Consider the following 24,184-nt stretch of genomic DNA (forward strand, 5'->3'; position numbering starts at 1 on the left):
CTTAAAAAGGATGGAGATAATATATAAAGTGGGTACATTAGGTAACAGATAAATAGCGCTAATAGCTGCTATTTAGCATATCAAATGTTGTATGAACTTAAATCCATTTAGTGCGAATACAAGTTATTATTACTTGCGCAATTGCTGCAAAGTTAGTTAATAATAATTTATTTCCTAAACAGTATTGATGAATTGATTATATTATCTCCTAAGTTTAATTAAAGTAGGATTATTTTAAAAGTGTGCATCTATACTGGTAAAGTTTAGTATAAGAACTTTAAAACTTAAAAAGGATGGAGATAATATATAAAGTGGGTACATTAGATAAGAGATAAATAGCGCTAATAGCTGCTATTTAGCATATCAAATGTTGTATGAACTTAAATCCATTTAGTGCGAATACAAGTTATTATTACTTGCGCAATTGCTGCAAAGTTAGTTAATAATAATTTATTTCCTAAACAGTATTGATGAATTGATTATATTATCTCCTAAGTTTAATTAAAGTAGAATTATTTTAAAAGTGTGCATCTATACTGGTAAAGTTTTTGTATAAGAACTTTAAAACTTAAAAAAATGGAGATAATATATAAAGTGGGTACATTACGTAAGAGATAAATAGCGCTAATCGCTGCTATTTAGCATATCAAATGTTGTATGAACTTAAATCCATTTAGTGCGAATACAAGTTATTATTACTTGCGCAATTGCTGCAAAGTTAGTTAATAATAATTTATATCCTAAACAGTATTGATGAATTGATTATATTATCTCCTAAGTTTAATTAAAGTAGAATTATTTTAAAAGTGTGCATCTATACTGGTAATGTTTTTGTATAAGAACTTTAAAACTTAAAAAGGATGGAGATAATATATAAAGTGGGTACATTAGGTAAGAGATAAATAGCGCTAATAGCTGCTATTTAGCATATCAAATGTTGTATGAACTTAAATCCATTATTGCGAATACAAGTTATTATTACTTGCGCAATTGCTGCAAAGTTAGTTAATAATAATTTATTTCCTAAACAGTATTGATGAATTGATTATATTATCTCCTAAGTTTAATTAAAGTAGAATTATTTTAAAAGTGTGCATCTATACTGGTAAAGTTTTTGTATAAGAACATTAAAACTTAAAAAGGATGGAGATAATATATAAAGTGGGTACAATAGGTAAGAGATAAATAGCGATAATAGCTGCTATTAAGCATATCAAATGTTGTATGAACTTAAATCCATTTAGTGCGAATACAAGTTATTATTACTTGCGCAATTGCTGCAAAGTTAGTTAATAATAATTTATTTCCTAAACAGTATTGATGAATTGATTATATTATCTCCTAAGTTTAATTAAAGTAGAATTATTTTAAAAATGTGCATCTATACTGGTAAAGTTTTTGTATAAGAACTTTAAAACTTAAAAAGGATGGAAATAATATATAAAGTGGGTACATTAGGTAAGAGATATATAGCGGTAATAGCTGCTATTTAGCATATCAAATGTTGTATGAACTTAAATCCATTTAGTGCGAATACAAGTTATTATTACTTGCGCAATTGCTGCAAAGTTAGTTAACAATAATTTATTTCCTAAACAGTATTGACGAATTGATTACATTATCTCCTAAGTTTAATTAAAGTAGAATTATTTTAAAAGTGTGCATCTATACTGGTAAAGTTTTTGTATAAAAACTTTAAAACTTAAAAAGGATGGAGATAATATATAAAGTGGGTACATTAGGTAAGAGATAAATAGCGCTAATAGCTGCTATTTAGCATATCAAATGTTGTATGAACTTAAATCCATTTAGTGCGAATACAAGTTATTATTACTTGCGGAATTGCTGCAAAGTTAGTTAATAATAATTTATTTCCTAAACAGTATTGATGAATTGATTATATTATCTCCTAAGTTTAATTAAAGTAGAATTATTTTAAAACTGTGCATCTATACTGGTAAAGTTTAGTATAAGAACTTTAAAACTTAAAAAGGATGGAGATAATATATAAAGTGGGTACATTAGGTAAGAGATAAATAGCGCTAATAGCTGCTATTTAGCATATCAAATGTTGTATGATCTTAAATCCATTTAGTGCGAATACAAGTTATTATTACTTGCGGAATTGCTGCAAAGTTAGTTAATAATAATTTATTTCCTAAACAGTATTGATGAATTGATTATATTATCTCCTAAGTTTAATTAAAGTAGAATTATTTTAAAAGTGTGCATCTATACTGGTAAAGTTTTTGTATAAGAACTTTAAAACTTAAAAAGGATGGAGATAATATATAAAGTGGGTACAATAGGTAAGAGATAAATAGCGCTAATAGCTGCTATTAAGCATATCAAATGTTGTATGAAGTTAAATCCATTTAGTGCGAATACAAGTTATTATTACTTGCGCAATTGCTGCAAAGTTAGTTAATAATAATTTATTTCCTAAACAGTATTGATGAATTGATTATATTATCTCCTAAGTTTAATTAAAGTAGAATTATTTTAAAAGTGTGCATCTATACTGGTAAAGTTTTTGTATAAGAACTTTAAAACTTAAAAAAATGGAGATAATATATAAAGTGGGTACATTACGTAAGAGATAAATAGCGCTAATCGCTGCTATTTAGCATATCAAATGTTGTATGAACTTAAATCCATTTAGTGCGAATACAAGTTATTATTACTTGCGCAATTGCTGCAAAGTTAGTTAATAATAATTTATTTCCTAAACAGTATTGATGAATTGATTATATTATCTCCTAAGTTTAATTAAAGTAGAATTATTTTAAAAGTGTGCATCTATACTGGTAATGTTTTTGTATAAGAACTTTAAAACTTAAAAAGGATGGAGATAATATATAAAGTGGGTACATTAGGTAAGAGATAAATAGCGCTAATAGCTGCTATTTAGCATATCAAATGTTGTATGAACTTAAATCCATTATTGCGAATACAAGTTATTATTACTTGCGCAATTGCTGCAAAGTTAGTTAATAATAATTTATTTCCTAAACAGTATTGATGAATTGATTATATTATCTCCTAAGTTTAATTAAAGTAGAATTATTTTAAAAGTGTGCATCTATACTGGTAAAGTTTTTGTATAAGAACATTAAAACCTAAAAAGGATGGAGATAATATATAAAGTGGGTACAATAGGTAAGAGATGAATAGCGATAATAGCTGCTATTAAGCATATCAAATGTTGTATGAACTTAAATCCATTTAGTGCGAATACAAGTTATTATTACTTGCGCAATTGCTGCAAAGTTAGTTAATAATAATTTATTTCCTAAACAGTATTGATGAATTGATTATATTATCTCCTAAGTTTAATTAAAGTAGAATTATTTTAAAAATGTGCATCTATAATGGTAAAGTTTTTGTATAAGAACTTTAAAACTTAAAAAGGATGGAAATAATATATAAAGTGGGTACATTAGGTAAGAGATATATAGCGGTAATAGCTGCTATTTAGCATATCAAATGTTGTATGAACTTAAATCCATTTAGTGCGAATACAAGTTATTATTACTTGCGCAATTGCTGCAAAGTTAGTTAACAATAATTTATTTCCTAAACAGTATTGACGAATTGATTACATTATCTCCTAAGTTTAATTAAAGTAGAATTATTTTAAAAGTGTGCATCTATACTGGTAAAGTTTTTGTATAAAAACTTTAAAACTTAAAAAGGATGGAGATAATATATAAAGTGGGTACATTAGGTAAGAGATAAATAGCGCTAATAGCTGCTATTTAGCATATCAAATGTTGTATGAACTTAAATCCATTTAGTGCGAATACAAGTTATTATTACTTGCGGAATTGCTGCAAAGTTAGTTAATAATAATTTATTTCCTAAACAGTATTGATGAATTGATTATATTATCTCCTAAGTTTAATTAAAGTAGAATTATTTTAAAACTGTGCATCTATACTGGTAAAGTTTAGTATAAGAACTTTAAAACTTAAAAAGGATGGAGATAATATATAAAGTGGGTACATTAGGTAAGAGATAAATAGCGCTAATAGCTGCTATTTAGCATATCAAATGTTGTATGATCTTAAATCCATTTAGTGCGAATACAAGTTATTATTACTTGCGGAATTGCTGCAAAGTTAGTTAATAATAATTTATTTCCTAAACAGTATTGATGAATTGATTATATTATCTCCTAAGTTTAATTAAAGTAGAATTATTTTAAAAGTGTGCATCTATACTGGTAAAGTTTTTGTATAAGAACTTTAAAACTTAAAAAGGATGGAGATAATATATAAAGTGGGTACAATAGGTAAGAGATAAATAGCGCTAATAGCTGCTATTAAGCATATCAAATGTTGTATGAAGTTAAATCCATTTAGTGCGAATACAAGTTATTATTACTTGCGCAATTGCTGCAAAGTTAGTTAATAATAATTTATTTCCTAAACAGTATTGATGTATTGATTATATTATCTCCTAAGTTTAATTAAAGTAGAATTATTTTAAAAGTGCGCATCTATACTGGTAAAGTTTTTGTATAAAAACTTTAAAACTTAAAAAGGATGGAGATAATATATAAAGTGGGTACGTAAGGTAAGAGATAAATAGCGCTAATAGCTGCTATTTAGCATATCAAATGTTGTATGAACTTAAATCCATTTAGTGCGAATACAAGTTATTATTACTTGCGCAATTGCTGCAAAGTTAGTTAATAATAATTTATTTCCTAAACAGTATTGATGAATTCATTATATTATCTCCTAAGTTTAATTAAAGTAGAATTATTTTAAAAGTGCGCATCTATACTGGTAAAGTTTTTGTATAAGAACTTTAAAACTTAAAAAGGATGGAGATAATATATAAAGTGGGTACATTAGGTAAGAGATATATAGCGATAATAGCTGCTATTTAGCATATCAAATATTGTATGAACTTAAATCCATTTAGTGCGAATACAAGTTATTATTACTTGCGCAATTGCTGCAAAGTTAGTTAACAATAATTTATTTCCTAAACAGTATTGACGAATTGATTACATTATCTCCTAAGTTTAATTAAAGTAGAATTATTTTAAAACTGTGCATCTATACTTGTAAAGTTTTTGTATAAGAACTTTAAAAAGGATGGACATAATATATAAAGTGGGTACATTAGGTAAGAGATAAATAGCGCTAATAGCTGCTATTTAGCATATCAAATGTTGTATGAACTTAAATCCATTTAGTGCGAATACAAGTTATTATTACTTGCGCAATTGCTGCAAAGTTAGTTAATAATAATTTATTTCCTAAACAGTATTGATGAATTGATTATATTATCTCCTAAGTTTAATTAAAGTAGAATTATTTTAAAAGTGTGCATCTATACTGGTAAAGTTTTTGTATAAAAACTTTAAAACTTAAAAAGGATGGACATAATATATAAAGTGGGTACGTTAGGTAAGAGATAAATAGCGCTAATAGCTGCTATTTAGCATATCAAATGTTGTATGAACTTAAATCCATTTAGTGCGAATACAAGTTATTATTACTTGCGCAATTGCTGCAAAGTTAGTTAATAATAATTTATTTCCTAAACAGTACTGATGAATTGATTATATTATCTCCTAAGTTTAATTAAAGTAGAATTATTTTAAAAGTGCGCATCTATACTGGTAAAGTTTTTGTATAAGAACTTTAAAACTTAAAAAGGATGGAGATAATATATAAAGTGGGTACATTAGGTAAGAGATATATAGCGGTAATAGCTGCTATTTAGCATATCAAATATTGTATGAACTTAAATCCATTTAGTGCGAATACAAGTTATTATTACTTGCGCTATTGCTGCAAAGTTAGTTAACAATAATTTATTTCCTAAACAGTATTGACGAATTGATTACATTATCTCCTAAGTTTAATTAAAGTAGAATTATTTTAAAAGTGTGCATCTATACTTGTAAAGTTTTTGTATAAGAACTTTAAAACTTAAAAAGGATGGACATAATATATAAAGTGGGTACATTAGGTAAGAGATAAATAGCGCTAATCGCTGCTATTTAGCATATCAAATGTTGTATGAACTTAAATCCATTTAGTGCGAATACAAGTTATTATTACTTGCGCAATTGCTGCAAAGTTAGTTAATAATAATTTATTTCCTAAACAGTACTGATGAATTGATTATATTATCTCATAAGTTTAATTAAAGTAGAATTATTTTAAAAGTGCGCATCTATACTGGTAAAGTTTTTGTATAAGAACTTTAAAACTTAAAAAGGATGGAGATAATATATAAAGTGGGTACATTAGGTAAGAGATATATAGCGGTAATAGCTGCTATTTAGCATATCAAATATTGTATGAACTTAAATCCATTTAGTGCGAATACAAGTTATTATTACTTGCGCAATTGCTGCAAAGTTAGTTAATAATAATTTATTTCCTAAACAGTACTGATGAATTGATTATATTATCTCATAAGTTTAATTAAAGTAGAATTATTTTAAAAGTGCGCATCTATACTGGTAAAGTTTTTGTATAAGAACTTTAAAACTTAAAAAGGATGGAGATAATATATAAAGTGGGTACATTAGGTAAGAGATATATAGCGGTAATAGCTGCTATTTAGCATATCAAATATTGTATGAACTTAAATCCATTTAGTGCGAATACAAGTTATTATTACTTGCGCTATTGCTGCAAAGTTAGTTAACAATAATTTATTTCCTAAACAGTATTGACGAATTGATTACATTATCTCCTAAGTTTAATTAAAGTAGAATTATTTTAAAAGTGTGCATCTATACTTGTAAAGTTTTTGTATAAGAACTTTAAAACTTAAAAAGGATGGAGATAATATATAAAGTGGGTACATTAGGTAAGAGATATATAGCGGTAATAGCTGCTATTTAGCATATCAAATATTGTATGAACTTAAATCCATTTAGTGCGAATACAAGTTATTATTACTTGCGCTATTGCTGCAAAGTTAGTTAACAATAATTTATTTCCTAAACAGTATTGACGAATTGATTACATTATCTCCTAAGTTTAATTAAAGTAGAATTATTTTAAAAGTGTGCAACTATACTTGTAAAGTTTTTGTATAAGAACTTTAAAACTTAAAAAGGATGGACATAATATATAAAGTGGGTACATTAGGTAAGAGATAAATAGCGCTAATCGCTGCTATTTAGCATATCAAATGTTGTATGAACTTAAATCCATTTAGTGCGAATACAAGTTATTATTACTTGCGCAATTGCTGCAAAGTTAGTTAATAATAATTTATTTCCTAAACAGTATTGATGAATTGATTACATTATCTCCTAAGTTTAATTAAAGTAGAATTATTTTAAAAGTGTGCATCTATACTTGTAAAGTTTTTGTATAAGAACTTTAAAACTTAAAAAGGATGGACATAATATATAATGTGGGTACGTTAGGTAAGAGATAAATAGCGCTAATAGCTGCTATTTAGCATATCAAATGTTGTATGAACTTAAATCCATTTAGTGCGAATACAAGTTATTATTACTTGCGCAATTGCTGCAAAGTTAGTTAATAAGAATTTATTTCCTAAACAGTATTGATGAATTGATTATATTCCTCCTAAGTTTAATTAAAGTAGAATTATTTTAAAAGTGTGCATCTATACTGGTAAAGTTTAGTATAAGAACTTTAAAACTTAAAAAGGATGGAGATAATATATAAAGTGGGTACATTAGGTAAGAGATAAATAGCGCTAATAGCTGCTATTTAGCATATCAAATGTTGTATGAACTTAAATCCATTTAGTGCGAATACAAGTTATTATTACTTGCGCAATTGCTGCAAAGTTAGTTAACAATAATTTATTTCCTAAACAGTATTGACGAATTGATTACATTATCTCCTAAGTTTAATTAAAGGAGAATTATTTTAAAAGTGTGCATCTATACTGGTAATGTTTTTGTATAAAAACTTTAAAACTTAAAAAGGATGGACATAATATATAAAGTGGGTACGTTAGGTAAGAGATAAATAGCGCTAATAGCTGCTATTTAGCATATCAAATGTTGTATGAACTTAAATCCATTTTGTGCGAATACAAGTTATTATTACTTGCGCAATTGCTGCAAAGTTAGTTAATAATAATTTATTTCCTAAACAGTATTGATGAATTGATTATATTATCTCCTAAGTTTAATTAAAGTAGAATTATTTTAAAAGTGTGCATCTATACTGGTAAAGTTTAGTATAAGAACTTTAAAACTTAAAAAGGATGGAGATAATATATAAAGTGGGTACATTAGGTAAGAGATAAATAGCGCTAATAGCTGCTATTTAGCATATCAAATGTTGTATAAACTTAAATCCATTTAGTGCGAATACAAGTTATTATTACTTGCGCAATTGCTGCAAAGTTAGTTAATAATAATTTATTTCCTAAACAGTATTGATGAATTGATTATATTATCTCCTAAGTTTAATTAAAGTAGAATTCTTTTAAAAGTGTGCATCTATACTGGTAAAGTTTTTGTATAAAAACTTTAAAACTTAAAAAGGATGGACATAATATATAAAGTGGGTACGTTAGGTAAGAGATAAATAGCGCTAATAACTGCTATTTAGCATATCAAATGTTGTATGAACTTAAATCCATTTAGTGCGAATACAAGTTATTATTACTTGCGCAATTGCTGCAAAGTTAGTTAATAATAATTTATTTCCTAAACAGTATTGATGAATTGATTATATTATCTCCTAAGTTTAATTAAAGTAGAATTATTTTAAAAGTGTGCATCTATACTGGTAAAGTTTTTGTATAAAAACTTTAAAACTTAAAAAGGATGGACATAATATATAAAGTGGGTATGTTAGGGAAGAGATAAATAGCGCCAATAGCTGCTATTTAGCATATCAAATGTTGTATGAACTTAAATCCATTTAGTGCGAATACAAGTTATTATTACTTGCGCAATTGCTGCAAAGTTAGTTAATAATAATTTATTTCCTAAACAGTATTGATGAATTGATTATATTATCTCCTAAGTTTAATTAAAGTAGAATTATTTTAAAAGTGTGCATCTATACTGGTAAAGTTTAGTATAAGAACTTTAAAACTTAAAAAGGATGGAGATAATATATAAAGTGGGTACATTAGGAAAGAGATAAATAGCGCTAATAGCTGCTATTTAGCATATCAAATGTTGTATGAACTTAAATCCATTTTGTGCGAATACAAGTTATTATCACTTGCGCAATTGCTGCAAAGTTAGTTAATAATAATTTATTTCCTAAACAGTATTGATGAATTGATTATATTATCTCCTAAGTTTAATTAAAGTAGAATTATTTTAAAAGTGTGCATCTATACTGGTAAAGTTTAGTATAAGAACTTTAAAACTTAAAAAGGATGGAGATAATATATAAAGTGGGTACATTAGGTAAGAGATAAATAGCGCTAATAGCTGCTATTTAGCATATCAAATGTTGTATGAACTTAAATCCATTTAGTGCGAATACAAGTTATTATTACTTGCGCAATTGCTGCAAAGTTAGTTAATAATAATTTATTTCCTAAACAGTATTGATGAATTGATTATATTATCTCCTAAGTTTAATTAAAGTAGAATTCTTTTAAAAGTGTGCATCTATACTGGTAAAGTTTTTGTATAAAAACTTTAAAACTTAAAAAGGATGGACATAATATATAAAGTGGGTACGTTAGGTAAGAGATAAATAGCGCTAATAACTGCTATTTAGCATATCAAATGTTGTATGAACTTAAATCCATTTAGTGCGAATACAAGTTATTATTACTTGCGCAATTGCTGCAAAGTTAGTTAATAATAATTTATTTCCTAAACAGTATTGATGAATTGATTATATTCCTCCTAAGTTTAATTAAAGTAGAATTATTTTAAAAGTGTGCATCTATACTGGTAAAGTTTTTGTATAAAAACTTTAAAACTTAAAAAGGATGGACATAATATATAAAGTGGGTACATTAGGTAAGAGATAAATAGCGCTAATAGCTGCTATTTAGCATATCAAATGTTGTATGAACTTAAATCCATTTAGTGCGAATACAAGTTATTATTACTTGCGCAATTGCTGCAAAGTTAGTTAACAATAATTTATTTCCTAAACATTATTGACGAATTGATTACATTATCTCCTAAGTTTAATTAAAGGAGAATTATTTTAAAAGTGTGCATCTATACTGGTAATGTTTTTGTATAAAAACTTTAAAACTTAAAAAGGATGGACATAATATATAAAGTGGGTACGTTAGGTAAGAGATAAATAGCGCTAATAGCTGCTATTTAGCATATCAAATGTTGTATGAACTTAAATCCATTTAGTGCGAATACAAGTTATTATTACTTGCGCTATTGCTGCAAAGTTAGTTAACAATAATTTATTTCCTAAACAGTATTGACGAATTGATTACATTATCTCCTAAGTTTAATTAAAGTAGAATTATTTTAAAAGTGTGCAACTATACTTGTAAAGTTTTTGTATAAGAACTTTAAAACTTAAAAAGGATGGACATAATATATAAAGTGGGTACATTAGGTAAGAGATAAATAGCGCTAATCGCTGCTATTTAGCATATCAAATGTTGTATGAACTTAAATCCATTTAGTGCGAATACAAGTTATTATTACTTGCGCAATTGCTGCAAAGTTAGTTAATAATAATTTATTTCCTAAACAGTATTGATGAATTGATTACATTATCTCCTAAGTTTAATTAAAGTAGAATTATTTTAAAAGTGTGCATCTATACTTGTAAAGTTTTTGTATAAGAACTTTAAAACTTAAAAAGGATGGACATAATATATAATGTGGGTACGTTAGGTAAGAGATAAATAGCGCTAATAGCTGCTATTTAGCATATCAAATGTTGTATGAACTTAAATCCATTTAGTGCGAATACAAGTTATTATTACTTGCGCAATTGCTGCAAAGTTAGTTAATAAGAATTTATTTCCTAAACAGTATTGATGAATTGATTATATTCCTCCTAAGTTTAATTAAAGTAGAATTATTTTAAAAGTGTGCATCTATACTGGTAAAGTTTAGTATAAGAACTTTAAAACTTAAAAAGGATGGAGATAATATATAAAGTGGGTACATTAGGTAAGAGATAAATAGCGCTAATAGCTGCTATTTAGCATATCAAATGTTGTATGAACTTAAATCCATTTAGTGCGAATACAAGTTATTATTACTTGCGCAATTGCTGCAAAGTTAGTTAACAATAATTTATTTCCTAAACAGTATTGACGAATTGATTACATTATCTCCTAAGTTTAATTAAAGGAGAATTATTTTAAAAGTGTGCATCTATACTGGTAATGTTTTTGTATAAAAACTTTAAAACTTAAAAAGGATGGACATAATATATAAAGTGGGTACGTTAGGTAAGAGATAAATAGCGCTAATAGCTGCTATTTAGCATATCAAATGTTGTATGAACTTAAATCCATTTTGTGCGAATACAAGTTATTATTACTTGCGCAATTGCTGCAAAGTTAGTTAATAATAATTTATTTCCTAAACAGTATTGATGAATTGATTATATTATCTCCTAAGTTTAATTAAAGTAGAATTATTTTAAAAGTGTGCATCTATACTGGTAAAGTTTAGTATAAGAACTTTAAAACTTAAAAAGGATGGAGATAATATATAAAGTGGGTACATTAGGTAAGAGATAAATAGCGCTAATAGCTGCTATTTAGCATATCAAATGTTGTATAAACTTAAATCCATTTAGTGCGAATACAAGTTATTATTACTTGCGCAATTGCTGCAAAGTTAGTTAATAATAATTTATTTCCTAAACAGTATTGATGAATTGATTATATTATCTCCTAAGTTTAATTAAAGTAGAATTCTTTTAAAAGTGTGCATCTATACTGGTAAAGTTTTTGTATAAAAACTTTAAAACTTAAAAAGGATGGACATAATATATAAAGTGGGTACGTTAGGTAAGAGATAAATAGCGCTAATAACTGCTATTTAGCATATCAAATGTTGTATGAACTTAAATCCATTTAGTGCGAATACAAGTTATTATTACTTGCGCAATTGCTGCAAAGTTAGTTAATAATAATTTATTTCCTAAACAGTATTGATGAATTGATTATATTATCTCCTAAGTTTAATTAAAGTAGAATTATTTTAAAAGTGTGCATCTATACTGGTAAAGTTTTTGTATAAAAACTTTAAAACTTAAAAAGGATGGACATAATATATAAAGTGGGTATGTTAGGGAAGAGATAAATAGCGCCAATAGCTGCTATTTAGCATATCAAATGTTGTATGAACTTAAATCCATTTAGTGCGAATACAAGTTATTATTACTTGCGCAATTGCTGCAAAGTTAGTTAATAATAATTTATTTCCTAAACAGTATTGATGAATTGATTATATTATCTCCTAAGTTTAATTAAAGTAGAATTATTTTAAAAGTGTGCATCTATACTGGTAAAGTTTAGTATAAGAACTTTAAAACTTAAAAAGGATGGAGATAATATATAAAGTGGGTACATTAGGAAAGAGATAAATAGCGCTAATAGCTGCTATTTAGCATATCAAATGTTGTATGAACTTAAATCCATTTTGTGCGAATACAAGTTATTATCACTTGCGCAATTGCTGCAAAGTTAGTTAATAATAATTTATTTCCTAAACAGTATTGATGAATTGATTATATTATCTCCTAAGTTTAATTAAAGTAGAATTATTTTAAAAGTGTGCATCTATACTGGTAAAGTTTAGTATAAGAACTTTAAAACTTAAAAAGGATGGAGATAATATATAAAGTGGGTACATTAGGTAAGAGATAAATAGCGCTAATAGCTGCTATTTAGCATATCAAATGTTGTATGAACTTAAATCCATTTAGTGCGAATACAAGTTATTATTACTTGCGCAATTGCTGCAAAGTTAGTTAATAATAATTTATTTCCTAAACAGTATTGATGAATTGATTATATTATCTCCTAAGTTTAATTAAAGTAGAATTCTTTTAAAAGTGTGCATCTATACTGGTAAAGTTTTTGTATAAAAACTTTAAAACTTAAAAAGGATGGACATAATATATAAAGTGGGTACGTTAGGTAAGAGATAAATAGCGCTAATAACTGCTATTTAGCATATCAAATGTTGTATGAACTTAAATCCATTTAGTGCGAATACAAGTTATTATTACTTGCGCAATTGCTGCAAAGTTAGTTAATAAGAATTTATTTCCTAAACAGTATTGATGAATTGATTATATTCCTCCTAAGTTTAATTAAAGTAGAATTATTTTAAAAGTGTGCATCTATACTGGTAAAGTTTAGTATAAGAACTTTAAAACTTAAAAAGGATGGAGATAATATATAAAGTGGGTACATTAGGTAAGAGATAAATAGCGCTAATAGCTGCTATTTAGCATATCAAATGTTGTATGAACTTAAATCCATTTAGTGCGAATACAAGTTATTATTACTTGCGCAATTGCTGCAAAGTTAGTTAACAATAATTTATTTCCTAAACAGTATTGACGAATTGATTACATTATCTCCTAAGTTTAATTAAAGGAGAATTATTTTAAAAGTGTGCATCTATACTGGTAATGTTTTTGTATAAAAACTTTAAAACTTAAAAAGGATGGACATAATATATAAAGTGGGTACGTTAGGTAAGAGATAAATAGCGCTAATAGCTGCTATTTAGCATATCAAATGTTGTATGAACTTAAATCCATTTTGTGCGAATACAAGTTATTATTACTTGCGCAATTGCTGCAAAGTTAGTTAATAATAATTTATTTCCTAAACAGTATTGATGAATTGATTATATTATCTCCTAAGTTTAATTAAAGTAGAATTATTTTAAAAGTGTGCATCTATACTGGTAAAGTTTAGTATAAGAACTTTAAAACTTAAAAAGGATGGACATAATATATAAAGTGGGTATGTTAGGTAAGAGATAAATAGCGCTAATAGCTGCTATTTAGCATATCAAATGTTGTATGAACTTAAATCCATTTTGTGCGAATACAAGTTATTATTACTTGCGCAATTGCTGCAAAGTTAGTTAATAATAATTTATTTCCTAAACAGTATTGATGAATTGATTATATTATCTCCTAAGTTTAATTAAAGTAGAATTATTTTAAAAGTGTGCATCTATACTGGTAAAGTTTAGTATAAGAACTTTAAAACTTAAAAAGGATGGACATAATATATAAAGTGGGTACATTAGGTAAGAGATAAATAGCGCTAATCGCTGCTATTTAGCATATCAAATGTTGTATGAACTTAAATCCATTTAGTGCGAATACAAGTTATTATTACTTGCGCAATTGCTGCAAAGTTAGTTAATAATAATTTATTTCCTAAACAGTATTGATGAATTGATTATATTATCTCCTAAGTTTAATTAAAGTAGAATTATTTTAAAAGTGTGCATCTATACTGGTAAAGTTTTTGTATAAAAACTTTAAAATTTAAAAAGGATGGACATAATATATAAAGTGGGTATGTTAGGTAAGAGATAAATAGCGCCAATAGCTGCTATTTAGCATATCAAATATTGTATGAACTTAAATCCATTTAGTGCGAATACAAGTTATTATTACTTGCGCTATTGCTGCAAAGTTAGTTAACAATAATTTATTTCCTAAACAGTATTGACGAATTGATTACATTATCTCCTAAGTTTAATTAAAGTAGAATTATTTTAAAAGTGTGCATCTATACTTGTAAAGTTTTTGTATAAGAACTTTAAAACTTAAAAAGGATGGAGATAATATATAAAGTGGGTACATTAGGTAAGAGATATATAGCGGTAATAGCTGCTATTTAGCATATCAAATATTGTATGAACTTAAATCCATTTAGTGCGAATACAAGTTATTATTACTTGCGCTATTGCTGCAAAGTTAGTTAACAATAATTTATTTCCTAAACAGTATTGACGAATTGATTACATTATCTCCTAAGTTTAATTAAAGTAGAATTATTTTAAAAGTGTGCATCTATACTTGTAAAGTTTTTGTATAAGAACTTTAAAACTTAAAAAGGATGGACATAATATATAAAGTGGGTACATTAGGTAAGAGATAAATAGCGCTAATCGCTGCTATTTAGCATATCAAATGTTGTATGAACTTAAATCCATTTAGTGCGAATACAAGTTATTATTACTTGCGCAATTGCTGCAAAGTTAGTTAATAATAATTTATTTCCTAAACAGTATTGATGAATTGATTACATTATCTCCTAAGTTTAATTAAAGTAGAATTATTTTAAAAGTGTGCATCTATACTTGTAAAGTTTTTGTATAAGAACTTTAAAACTTAAAAAGGATGGACATAATATATAATGTGGGTACGTTAGGTAAGAGATAAATAGCGCTAATAGCTGCTATTTAGCATATCAAATGTTGTATGAACTTAAATCCATTTAGTGCGAATACAAGTTATTATTACTTGCGCAATTGCTGCAAAGTTAGTTAATAAGAATTTATTTCCTAAACAGTATTGATGAATTGATTATATTCCTCCTAAGTTTAATTAAAGTAGAATTATTTTAAAAGTGTGCATCTATACTGGTAAAGTTTAGTATAAGAACTTTAAAACTTAAAAAGGATGGAGATAATATATAAAGTGGGTACATTAGGTAAGAGATAAATAGCGCTAATAGCTGCTATTTAGCATATCAAATGTTGTATGAACTTAAATCCATTTAGTGCGAATACAAGTTATTATTACTTGCGCAATTGCTGCAAAGTTAGTTAACAATAATTTATTTCCTAAACAGTATTGACGAATTGATTACATTATCTCCTAAGTTTAATTAAAGGAGAATTATTTTAAAAGTGTGCATCTATACTGGTAATGTTTTTGTATAAAAACTTTAAAACTTAAAAAGGATGGACATAATATATAAAGTGGGTACGTTAGGTAAGAGATAAATAGCGCTAATAGCTGCTATTTAGCATATCAAATGTTGTATGAACTTAAATCCATTTTGTGCGAATACAAGTTATTATTACTTGCGCAATTGCTGCAAAGTTAGTTAATAATAATTTATTTCCTAAACAGTATTGATGAATTGATTATATTATCTCCTAAGTTTAATTAAAGTAGAATTATTTTAAAAGTGTGCATCTATACTGGTAAAGTTTAGTATAAGAACTTTAAAACTTAAAAAGGATGGAGATAATATATAAAGTGGGTACATTAGGTAAGAGATAAATAGCGCTAATAGCTGCTATTTAGCATATCAAATGTTGTATAAACTTAAATCCATTTAGTGCGAATACAAGTTATTATTACTTGCGCAATTGCTGCAAAGTTAGTTAATAATAATTTATTTCCTAAACAGTATTGATGAATTGATTATATTATCTCCTAAGTTTAATTAAAGTAGAATTCTTTTAAAAGTGTGCATCTATACTGGTAAAGTTTTTGTATAAAAACTTTAAAACTTAAAAAGGATGGACATAATATATAAAGTGGGTACGTTAGGTAAGAGATAAATAGCGCTAATAACTGCTATTTAGCATATCAAATGTTGTATGAACTTAAATCCATTTAGTGCGAATACAAGTTATTATTACTTGCGCAATTGCTGCAAAGTTAGTTAATAATAATTTATTTCCTAAACAGTATTGATGAATTGATTATATTATCTCCTAAGTTTAATTAAAGTAGAATTATTTTAAAAGTGTGCATCTATACTGGTAAAGTTTTTGTATAAAAACTTTAAAACTTAAAAAGGATGGACATAATATATAAAGTGGGTATGTTAGGTAAGAGATAAATAGCGCCAATAGCTGCTATTTAGCATATCAAATGTTGTATGAACTTAAATCCATTTAGTGCGAATACAAGTTATTATTACTTGCGCAATTGCTGCAAAGTTAGTTAATAATAATTTATTTCCTAAACAGTATTGATGAATTGATTATATTATCTCCTAAGTTTAATTAAAGTAGAATTATTTTAAAAGTGTGCATCTATACTGGTAAAGTTTAGTATAAGAACTTTAAAACTTAAAAAGGATGGAGATAATATATAAAGTGGGTACATTAGGAAAGAGATAAATAGCGCTAATAGCTGCTATTTAGCATATCAAATGTTGTATGAACTTAAATCCATTTTGTGCGAATACAAGTTATTATCACTTGCGCAATTGCTGCAAAGTTAGTTAATAATAATTTATTTCCTAAACAGTATTGATGAATTGATTATATTATCTCCTAAGTTTAATTAAAGTAGAATTATTTTAAAAGTGTGCATCTATACTGGTAAAGTTTAGTATAAGAACTTTAAAACTTAAAAAGGATGGAGATAATATATAAAGTGGGTACATTAGGTAAGAGATAAATAGCGCTAATAGCTGCTATTTAGCATATCAAATGTTGTATGAACTTAAATCCATTTAGTGCGAATACAAGTTATTATTACTTGCGCAATTGCTGCAAAGTTAGTTAATAATAATTTATTTCCTAAACAGTATTGATGAATTGATTATATTATCTCCTAAGTTTAATTAAAGTAGAATTCTTTTAAAAGTGTGCATCTATACTGGTAAAGTTTTTGTATAAAAACTTTAAAACTTAAAAAGGATGGACATAATATATAAAGTGGGTACGTTAGGTAAGAGATAAATAGCGCTAATAACTGCTATTTAGCATATCAAATGTTGTATGAACTTAAATCCATTTAGTGCGAATACAAGTTATTATTACTTGCGCAATTGCTGCAAAGTTAGTTAATAATAATTTATTTCCTAAACAGTATTGATGAATTGATTATATTATCTCCTAAGTTTAATTAAAGTAGAATTATTTTAAAAGTGCGCATCTATACTGGTAAAGTTTTTGTATAAGAACTTTAAAACTTAAAAAGGATGGAGATAATATATAAAGTGGGTACATTAGGTAAGAGATATATAGCGGTAATAGCTGCTATTTAGCATATCAAATATTGTATGAACTTAAATCCATTTAGTGCGAATACAAGTTATTATTACTTGCGCAATTGCTGCAAAGTTAGTTAACAATAATTTATTTCCTAAACAGTATTGACGAATTGATTACATTATCTCCTAAGTTTAATTAAAGTAGAATTATTTTAAAAGTGTGCATCTATACTTGTAAAGTTTTTGTATAAGAACTTTAAAACTTAAAAAGGATGGACATAATATATAAAGTGGGTACATTAGGAAAGAGATAAATAGCGCTAATAGCTGCTATTTAGCATATCAAATGTTGTATGAACTTAAATCCATTTAGTGCGAATACAAGTTATTATTACTTGCGCAATTGCTGCAAAGTTAGTTAATAAGAATTTATTTCCTAAACAGTATTGATGAATTGATTATATTCCTCCTAAGTTTAATTAAAGCAGAATTATTTTAAAAGTGTGCATCTATACTGGTAAAGTTTAGTATAAGAACTTTAAAACTTAAAAAGGATGGAGATAATATATAAAGTGGGTACATTAGGTAAGAGATAAATAGCGCTAATAGCTGCTATTTAGCATATCAAATGTTGTATGAACTTAAATCCATTTAGTGCGAATACAAGTTATTATTACTTGCGCAATTGCTGCAAAGTTAGTTAATAATAATTTATTTCCTAAACAGTATTGATGAATTGATTATATTATCTCCTAAGTTTAATTAAAGTAGGATTATTTTAAAAGTGTGCATCTATACTGGTAAAGTTTAGTATAAGAACTTTAAAACTTAAAAAGGATGGAGATAATATATAAAGTGGGTACATTAGGTAAGAGATAAATAGCGCTAATAGCTGCTATTTAGCATATCAAATGTTGTATGAACTTAAATCCATTTAGTGCGAATACAAGTTATTATTACTTGCGCAATTGCTGCAAAGTTAGTTAATAATAATTTATTTCCTAAACAGTATTGATGAATTGATTATATTATCTCCTAAGTTTAATTAAAGTAGAATTATTTTAAAAGTGTGCATCTATACTGGTAAAGTTTTTGTATAAGAACTTTAAAACTTAAAAAAATGGAGATAATATATAAAGTGGGTACATTACGTAAGAGATAAATAGCGCTAATCGCTGCTATTTAGCATATCAAATGTTGTATGAACTTAAATCCATTTAGTGCGAATACAAGTTATTATTACTTGCGCAATTGCTGCAAAGTTAGTTAATAATAATTTATTTCCTAAACAGTATTGATGAATTGATTATATTATCTCCTAAGTTTAATTAAAGTAGAATTATTTTAAAAGTGTGCATCTATACTGGTAATGTTTTTGTATAAGAACTTTAAAACTTAAAAAGGATGGAGATAATATATAAAGTGGGTACATTAGGTAAGAGATAAATAGCGCTAATAGCTGCTATTTAGCATATCAAATGTTGTATGAACTTAAATCCATTATTGCGAATACAAGTTATTATTACTTGCGCAATTGCTGCAAAGTTAGTTAATAATAATTTATTTCCTAAACAGTATTGATGAATTGATTATATTATCTCCTAAGTTTAATTAAAGTAGAATTATTTTAAAAGTGTGCATCTATACTGGTAAAGTTTTTGTATAAGAACATTAAAACTTAAAAAGGATGGAGATAATATATAAAGTGGGTACAATAGGTAAGAGATAAATAGCGATAATAGCTGCTATTAAGCATATCAAATGTTGTATGAACTTAAATCCATTTAGTGCGAATACAAGTTATTATTACTTGCGCAATTGCTGCAAAGTTAGTTAATAATAATTTATTTCATAAACAGTATTGATGAATTGATTATATTATCTCCTAAGTTTAATTAAAGTAGAATTATTTTAAAAATGTGCATCTATACTGGTAAAGTTTTTGTATAAGAACTTTAAAACTTAAAAAGGATGGAAATAATATATAAAGTGGGTACATTAGGTAAGAGATATATAGCGGTAATAGCTGCTATTTAGCATATCAAATGTTGTATGAACTTAAATCCATTTAGTGCGAATACAAGTTATTATTACTTGCGCAATTGCTGCAAAGTTAGTTAACAATAATTTATTTCCTAAACAGTATTGACGAATTGATTACATTATCTCCTAAGTTTAATTAAAGTAGAATTATTTTAAAAGTGTGCATCTATACTGGTAAAGTTTTTGTATAAAAACTTTAAAACTTAAAAAGGATGGAGATAATATATAAAGTGGGTACATTAGGTAAGAGATAAATAGCGCTAATAGCTGCTATTTAGCATATCAAATGTTGTATGAACTTAAATCCATTTAGTGCGAATACAAGTTATTATTACTTGCGGAATTGCTGCAAAGTTAGTTAATAATAATTTATTTCCTAAACAGTATTGATGAATTGATTATATTATCTCCTAAGTTTAATTAAAGTAGAATTATTTTAAAACTGTGCATCTATACTGGTAAAGTTTAGTATAAGAACTTTAAAACTTAAAAAGGATGGAGATAATATATAAAGTGGGTACATTAGGTAAGAGATAAATAGCGCTAATAGCTGCTATTTTGCATATCAAATGTTGTATGATCTTAAATCCATTTAGTGCGAATACAAGTTATTATTACTTGCGGAATTGCTGCAAAGTTAGTTAATAATAATTTATTTCCTAAACAGTATTGATGAATTGATTATATTATCTCCTAAGTTTAATTAAAGTAGAATTATTTTAAAAGTGTGCATCTATACTGGTAAAGTTTTTGTATAAGAACTTTAAAACTTAAAAAGGATGGAGATAATATATAAAGTGGGTACAATAGGTAAGAGATAAATAGCGCTAATAGCTGCTATTAAGCATATCAAATGTTGTATGAAGTTAAATCCATTTAGTGCGAATACAAGTTATTATTACTTGCGCAATTGCTGCAAAGTTAGTTAATAATAATTTATTTCCTAAACAGTATTGATGTATTGATTATATTATCTCCTAAGTTTAATTAAAGTAGAATTATTTTAAAAGTGCGCATCTATACTGGTAAAGTTTTTGTATAAAAACTTTAAAACTTAAAAAGGATGGAGATAATATATAAAGTGGGTACGTAAGGTAAGAGATAAATAGCGCTAATAGCTGCTATTTAGCATATCAAATGTTGTATGAACTTAAATCCATTTAGTGCGAATACAAGTTATTATTACTTGCGCAATTGCTGCAAAGTTAGTTAATAATAATTTATTTCCTAAACAGTATTGATGAATTCATTATATTATCTCCTAAGTTTAATTAAAGTAGAATTATTTTAAAAGTGCGCATCTATACTGGTAAAGTTTTTGTATAAGAACTTTAAAAAGGATGGACATAATATATAAATTGGGTACATTAGGTAAGAGATAAATAGCGCTAATAGCTGCTATTTAGCATATCAAATGTTGTATGAACTTAAATCCATTTAGTGCGAATACAAGTTATTATTACTTGCGCAATTGCTGCAAAGTTAGTTAATAATAATTTATTTCCTAAACAGTATTGATGAATTGATTATATTATCTCCTAAGTTTAATTAAAGTAGAATTATTTTAAAAGTGTGCATCTATACTGGTAAAGTTTTTGTATAAAAACTTTAAAACTTAAAAAGGATGGACATAATATATAAAGTGGGTACGTTAGGTAAGAGATAAATAGCGCTAATAGCTGCTATTTAGCATATCAAATGTTGTATGAACTTAAATCCATTTAGTGCGAATACAAGTTATTATTACTTGCGCAATTGCTGCAAAGTTAGTTAATAATAATTTATTTCCTAAACAGTATTGATGAATTGATTATATTATCTCCTAAGTTTAATTAAAGTAGAATTATTTTAAAAGTGTGCATCTATACTGGTAAAGTTTTGTATAAAAACTTTAAAACTTAAAAAGGATGGACATAATATATAAAGTGGGTACGTTAGGTAAGAGATAAATAGCGCTAATAGCTGCTATTTAGCATATCAAATGTTGTATGAACTTAAATGCATTTAGTGCGAATACAAGTTATTATTACTTGCGCAATTGCTGCAAAGTTAGTTAATAATAATTTATTTCCTAAACAGTACTGATGAATTGATTATATTATCTCATAAGTTTAATTAAAGTAGAATTATTTTAAAAGTGCGCATCTATACTGGTAAAGTTTTTGTATAAGAACTTTAAAACTTAAAAAGGATGGAGATAATATATAAAGTGGGTACATTAGGTAAGAGATATATAGCGGTAATAGCTGCTATTTAGCATATCAAATATTGTATGAACTTAAATCCATTTAGTGCGAATACAAGTTATTATTACTTGCGCTATTGCTGCAAAGTTAGTTAACAATAATTTATTTCCTAAACAGTATTGACGAATTGATTACATTATCTCCTAAGTTTAATTAAAGTAGAATTATTTTAAAAGTGTGCATCTATACTTGTAAAGTTTTTGTATAAGAACTTTAAAACTTAAAAAGGATGGACATAATATATAAAGTGGGTACATTAGGTAAGAGATAAATAGCGCTAATCGCTGCTATTTAGCATATCAAATGTTGTATGAACTTAAATCCATTTAGTGCGAATACAAGTTATTATTACTTGCGCAATTGCTGCAAAGTTAGTTAATAATAATTTATTTCCTAAACAGTACTGATGAATTGATTATATTATCTCATAAGTTTAATTAAAGTAGAATTATTTTAAAAGTGCGCATCTATACTGGTAAAGTTTTTGTATAAGAACTTTAAAACTTAAAAAGGATGGAGATAATATATAAAGTGGGTACATTAGGTAAGAGATATATAGCGGTAATAGCTGCTATTTAGCATATCAAATATTGTATGAACTTAAATCCATTTAGTGCGAATACAAGTTATTATTACTTGCGCTATTGCTGCAAAGTTAGTTAACAATAATTTATTTCCTAAACAGTATTGACGAATTGATTACATTATCTCCTAAGTTTAATTAAAGTAGAATTATTTTAAAAGTGTGCATCTATACTGGTAAAGTTTTTGTATAAGAACTTTAAAACTTAAAAAGGATGGAGATAATATATAAAGTGGGTACAATAGGTAAGAGATAAATAGCGCTAATAGCTGCTATTAAGCATATCAAATGTTGTATGAAGTTAAATCCATTTAGTGCGAATACAAGTTATTATTACTTGCGCAATTGCTGCAAAGTTAGTTAATAATAATTTATTTCCTAAACAGTATTGATGTATTGATTATATTATCTCCTAAGTTTAATTAAAGTAGAATTATTTTAAAAGTGCGCATCTATACTGGTAAAGTTTTTGTATAAAAACTTTAAAACTTAAAAAGGATGGAGATAATATATAAAGTGGGTACGTAAGGTAAGAGATAAATAGCGCTAATAGCTGCTATTTAGCATATCAAATGTTGTATGAACTTAAATCCATTTAGTGCGAATACAAGTTATTATTACTTGCGCAATTGCTGCAAAGTTAGTTAATAATAATTTATTTCCTAAACAGTATTGATGAATTCATTATATTATCTCCTAAGTTTAATTAAAGTAGAATTATTTTAAAAGTGCGCATCTATACTGGTAAAGTTTTTGTATAAGAACTTTAAAACTTAAAAAGGATGGAGATAATATATAAAGTGGGTACATTAGGTAAGAGATATATAGCGATAATAGCTGCTATTTAGCATATCAAATATTGTATGAACTTAAATCCATTTAGTGCGAATACAAGTTATTATTACTTGCGCAATTGCTGCAAAGTTAGTTAACAATAATTTATTTCCTAAACAGTATTGACGAATTGATTACATTATCTCCTAAGTTTAATTAAAGTAGAATTATTTTAAAACTGTGCATCTATACTTGTAAAGTTTTTGTATAAGAACTTTAAAAAGGATGGACATAATATATAAATTGGGTACATTAGGTAAGAGATAAATAGCGCTAATAGCTGCTATTTAGCATATCAAATGTTGTATGAACTTAAATCCATTTAGTGCGAATACAAGTTATTATTACTTGCGCAATTGCTGCAAAGTTAGTTAATAATAATTTATTTCCTAAACAGTATTGATGAATTGATTATATTATCTCCTAAGTTTAATTAAAGTAGAATTATTTTAAAAGTGTGCATCTATACTGGTAAAGTTTTTGTATAAAAACTTTAAAACTTAAAAAGGATGGACATAATATATAAAGTGGGTACGTTAGGTAAGAGATAAATAGCGCTAATAGCTGCTATTTAGCATATCAAATGTTGTATGAACTT

Source organism: Stegodyphus dumicola, chromosome 1 (assembly GCF_044657685.1).
Source record: "Stegodyphus dumicola isolate Sdum_Otavi_A_Nest chromosome 1, ASM4465768v1".
NCBI classification, from domain to species: domain Eukaryota; kingdom Metazoa; phylum Arthropoda; class Arachnida; order Araneae; family Eresidae; genus Stegodyphus; species Stegodyphus dumicola.